This window comes from Mus caroli, unplaced genomic scaffold (assembly GCF_978045245.1).
Source record: "Mus caroli unplaced genomic scaffold, Mus_caroli_1 scaffold_15, whole genome shotgun sequence".
NCBI lineage: Eukaryota > Metazoa > Chordata > Mammalia > Rodentia > Muridae > Mus > Mus caroli.
The window spans coordinates 117,027,848-117,033,847 of NW_028227270.1; positions in this window are offsets into that span (position 1 = coordinate 117,027,848).

The window sequence follows — 6,000 nt, forward strand, 5'->3', positions numbered from 1 at the left end:
TGTGTGCCCTGCTTTAAATTGTATGGTTCTGTTCGAACAAATAAACGTGTTCTAAACAAGTATCCATGCTTTAGGTAAAATGTGGTACAGAATGGCTTTCCTATATAATGCTCCTCATTCTAGCTTGTGATGCAAAAAGCAGGTTATAAATTTAAGAGTAGATACCCGAGCAACTGGGCCTCAGCTAGTCTCAGGCTGAAGGCTGCCAAAATGTGCTTTTAAAGGTGTCTTAGGGTTTTCCTGCTGTGAACAGACACCATGACCAAGGCAAGTCTTATAAAAGAAAACAACATTTAATTGGGGATGGCTTACAGGTTCAGAGGTTCAATCCATTATCATCAAAGAGGGAGCATGGCAGTATCCAGGCAGGCATGGCTCAGGAGGAGCTGAGAGTTCTATGTCTTCATCCAAAGGCTGCTAGTGGAAGACTGACTTCCAGGCAAGTAGGGTGTGGATCTTATACCCACATCCACAGTGACACACCCATTCCAACCAGGTCACACCTATTCCAACAAGGCCACACCTTCAGATGGTGCCACTCCCTGGTCCAAGGATATACAAACCATCACAAAAGGCAAATGCTGAATTGGACCATTGAGGTAATTTTGTATGTTTGCTGTATTTCAGCCTCTACATGCAATTACCTCATTAGAGGTGGGGCATTCTGAACCATCTTTGGTGTGCTGCCTGGTTCTGGATCCTGATCCTTGTTAAAACTTTGTTGAATCTAATTAATTTCAGGATTGTTTTGTTTTGTTTGGACAACAGAATTGTCAGGGTGCAAAGTAGACCTTCCATTAACCCTCAGGACCATTAAAGCAATATTTGCAGGCCCCTTGGACATCAAGCTCCACTGGCTTTGAACTAACTGTGGTGTGCCTCAGCCCTTAGCACACACCTTTAATTTGGCTGGAATACAGGCACACCCTAAGTGCACACCTTTGATTCCAAACAAAGGTAAAACTAGTTTATTAGAAAGAAGCACCCATGTTTAACAGTGATGTCTAATTGAGTGGGTTGACTGAATCAGAGAAAAGTTTGCCAGGTTATACCCAACTCTCACAAGAGAGAGGAAAGGGAAGCTATTTAAGAGGCAGTACAGAAGAGGAAGAGGAAGCAGTTTTACTGTGACAGTTATAAAGGGACAGGTTGCAGAGAGGACAAATTAGACACAAGTAAAGATAGAATGAGTCAAAGAGGAGGCAAAATATCAAAACAGATTGCTAGAGTTAAAGGTCAAGCAGAGTAATTCGGAAGAAGCAGAGAGGAGCCAGATTGAATCAGTCAGCTTGGAGAGAATTTTGAACCAAAACAGCTGAGTTGACCAGCCAGAGTTCAGAAAGAACTAGAAAGGGTGAGTTTATTCAGCAGTAAGTCTCAGAGGCTGACAACATTCTAGGTCTACATTAGATTGTATGGAGGCTAGAAGCTTCTGCGACTGGGCCTACATTGGCAGACAGGAGCAGTAAGTCTCCCAGATGACAGTTACACGGCAGAATAAAAGTTACTTTAAGAAGCTGGGCGTGGTGACGCACACCTTTAATCCCAACACTTGGGAGGCAGAAGCAGGCAGATATCTGAGTTTGAGGCCAGCCTGGTCTACAGAGTGAGTGCCAGGACAGCCAGGGCTACACAGAGAAACCCTGTCTTGAAGAAAAAAAAAAAAACCCAAGTTACATTAACATACTATATACATACCATATGTAATCTCAGCCAGCTTTTATTGTCTTTACCCCCAACTTTTTTTTTTTTTTTTTTTTTTTTCCGGAGACAGGGTTTCTCTGTGTAGCCCTGGCTGTCCTGGCACTCACTTTGTAGACCAGGCTGGCCTTGAACTCAGAAATCCGCCTGCCTCTGCCTCCCGAGTGCTGGGGTTAAAGGCGTGAACCACCACGCCCGGCTACCCCCAACTTTTACTAAATTGGATTAGTTAAGTGGTCTCATTTGCTAGCTGAGTTAAAATCATAACAATTTTAAGAGTCAAACTGGAAAGTACAGTTAAGAGGAATGAATCCATGTAAGAGCCTTGACAGATACTTTTTCTTGATTTTTTTTTTTTAAATTTGGGAAGCAATAATTATTTTTTACAAAAGTTCTTTCCAATTCAAGAAGCCCAGGTCTTTACTTCCTTGGACACCAGCTAAAGTTCATTTGCTAAAATCATAAACCCAAACTATGTATAATTTGTTGAGGACATAGGTTAAACAAACACCTTGGAAAAGCAGTGGCCACAATGGAAAAGAGGATTTTTTTTTCAAGGCATACTTGGAATAAAAAAAAAGAAATAAAGTCATCAACCTTGACAAATGGAAGGGCTGTGGCTCCTAGAGCAATTACTCCCTAGCACGCACAAGGCCCTGGCCTGGTTGGCTGGAATATCCATTTCATCCCCAGCACTACAACAAATAATTGTTTTCAGATTCCCTGTGTAAATATGTCTTGTTTTTAATTAGGATGAAGAAAGATCTAAAGGTATCAGAAGCTGTGAGCAGATAAGGTGGCTCTGTGGTCAAAGTGCTTGTGACAATAGCCTGACAACCTAGCTCCACAGAACCCACAAGGTAGAAAGAAGAGAGTCAACCCCACAGTTGTTGTCTGGCCTCCGTGCACAGTCATGCATGCAAGGTCAAAAACATGCTTACAATAGTAATGAACACAATGGAAAAGGAAATCAATCAATGCTTCCTTGAAATTTTTTTGGAGAAACAATGAAAAGCCTGAGGAACAAACCCAGTATTTTACACTTGACCATTCCCTTCTTCTGTATAGGAATGTTCTGATTTGACCAGCACTTATATATATTTTTTCCACTTGAAGACAGTCAAAACAGGCAGACATTGCCTTATGAGATAAAACTTCTGACCAACGAGGCCTATGCACATGCTTTTCTCCATGCTCTGAGGCAGAGCTTGCAGCCATCCCAGGAGTTTCCAAATCTAAAAGAAAACCTTCAACTTGTTACTAAGCATTGCTAAAATTCCCTCCCCTGAGGACTTGTAAACTCTCTCTACCCTCTTCTACAGTCCTCAGGACAAAGCAATTATAATTCCACCATGGTTCACGCTGCAGAGCCATTGACTTTATTAGGCTGGGGAACCCTGGAAAGTCTACACACAGCACTCATGAAAACCACACACACACACACACACAATCTTAACTGTGTAGATAGAGTACCTATCTCTTCCCTCCCCCATCTATATATACCCTCATCCTTACCACCACCACCAAGGTCATATTCAGTTGGGGCAGAATTGCACATAACTGGTTGGAAGGGTGGCTAGACATTCAGATGATGGTCCTATGGCCCTCCCACTGGCTCCCCCAAAGGGAATGCCAGCAGTATGCAAACCATCAGTGATGATCATTGGCAACCAGGGAGTGCTTACCTCCTGAAAATGGTGGCTGTTTAGCTTGGAGAATGATCCTGTACAACAGTAGCTCCCGACTGCTTTAGAAGACATGTGTTTAGCTTTAACTTAAAGTCTTCAGCAGGTAGACATTTCAGTTCTGAGTTTCTCAATCCCTCTGACTTGAGAGATATAAAGGTGAAGTTTAAGGATCTGAGACTTGGCTACAAGTCGCAAATGGTCAGAAGGTGATGTTGACGACCGAGGAGATGGTGCAATCGGTAATATGAGTTAACCCCCAGGACACACATAAGGAAGCCTGTGGTGGTGGCACAGGCTTGTGATTGCACAGCGCTGGGGAGGTAGAGATGGGCAGGTATATGGGGCTTGCTGCCCTGCCTGTGTACCCAAATCCATAAGCCCCAGGACCCAGTGAAACTGTGTCTTGGAAAATAAGATCAGTTGCTCCTGAGAAGCAGCACTTGAGGTTGAATTCCTGCTTCCGCAGGCACATACTGCTTATGTAGTCACATAAAAGTACATGTACATGCATAAGAACTTGAAGTCAGGCTTTGTGTGGTGGTTCATACCTATAATCCTAGCACTTGGAGGGTGGAGGCAAGAGTAGGGAATTAAAGGTCATCTGCTACAAAGCTAGGTTCAGGCAAGCATGTGTTACATGAAACCCTGTTTTTAAAAACAACTTGGCAGGTTCCTTCCCAATCAGATAGAAAGGCAGGCTTTCTCTGATGTCATTTTCTGAAATGACCTGATAGATTCTGAAATTCTACTTGATGAAAATAGACTCTGGCATAATGTACTAAAACATTTGTAATGTGCCGGGTGGTGGCATGCCTTTAATTCCCTATAAGCACTTGGGAGGTAGGGGCAGGTAGATCCCTGAGTTCCTGGATAACCTGGTCTACAGAGTTCCAGGACAGCCAAGGCTACACAACAAACAAACAAACAAACAAACAAACAAACCTGTCTTAAAAAACAAATCAAAACCAAAACCTAAAACCTTATAATGCTTATACATCAGAATTTGGGCGAGCGGAAAATACACTATTCAAGGTACGGACATTCCCAGACTATCATAAATCAAACTTTAGTGGGAGCTGACCTGCTTGCTATTTGAAACAACAGTATTACCAACACCATAAATTCATTCAGATAACTGTCAATTTCAATTTTATTATTTGGAAACACGGTTTTACTATGTAATGACTTTGGCCTCAAACCCATTATGGTGTCAAGGCTGGTCTCAAATTTGCAACCCTCCTGTCTCAGCCTCAAGGGCACTAACATGCCAAGCTCCAATTTTTTAAAACATATTTATTTATTGTTATATGTAAGTACACTGTAGCTGTCTTCAGACACACCAGAAGAGGGCATCAGATCTCATTACGTATGGTAATGAGCCACCACGTGGTTACTGGGACTTGAACTCAGGACCTTTGCAAGAGCAGTTAGTGTTCTTAACCGCTGAGCCATCTCTCCAGCCCCCAAGTTCCAATTTCTAAGACTCATACATCTTCTTGAGTAGTCCAGAAGAATTAGGTGACAGGGGAAATGGCAATTCAACGGTGCTCACAGCACCTGACTAAATTGCCTTTTAATTTGTTAACTGAAATTGGTTCCTTTGTCACTGGTCATTGTTTCATAGAAGGAGGAGGAGAAGGAGGAACTCGGCAGTGACGACAATGACAGCAACATTTTCTAGGAATTTTAGCTCACAACATAACATCACTTTCCTACCTGAGAAATCCTCCATCAGGAAAACCTACACACAAGTGCACACTGGAACCTATTTAAGGTTACAACTGCAGTCCATCTCTAAGTGTTCAAAGGGTTCATTAGGTATACCAAAAGATTTTATTGCCTTCCCTTTCATGGGGAGTGGAGGTTTGCAAACTATTCACAAGCTTCTTTTGCAGTTAACCTCGTGGACCAAGTACCTACACGGACTGACTAGGGTGTTTTTTCTTTCAGTTGTGTAATGCAGTGAGGTCTGGGAGCCAGTGGTCCCTCCTTCCCAGGGAAGATGCATAAACAACCTCCACCCCTCCCACCAAGGTTCCAACAACAACTGGGGCATGAGTTCACCAAAATTCACTCTGAGGAGCCAATGAGTTTACTGGGCATAGGTGTAGGGGTTACCATGGGAGTGTGTGGTGCTCCTCCCGCAGTTGTAACCTTAAATAGGTTCCAGTGTGACACAAGGCCACATCAGGAAAGTCTTTACCTAGGAGAGATGATGGCTTTCCCATAGCTATACAGATGGAGAGCCCTCCCCTAATCTTCTCTGATCTGTATTCTCTAGCCCTGCCCTCCCTCTACCCCCCAGGACATAAGCAGTTAAGTCAGAGTTTCAATCAACAGGTGCTTGGGAGTTACTAGATACTCAGGTGAGGGTCTGGGTGACCCTCTATGAGGGGATGTAAGGAGTCGACAAACCCAGGTTGATCTTTGGCTAGCGGGTACAGCTGTTTGGCTCAGAGGATATCCTGTACAATTTTAGCCTTCAAAGGCATAACTCTGGAACTACAGAATGTTGGATTGCACCACTCCAGTGACCTAATCTGGCATTTTCAAAGCCTTCAGGAAGGCAGAAATTTCACTGACAACATGCTACACACACTCCAGTGAAGTT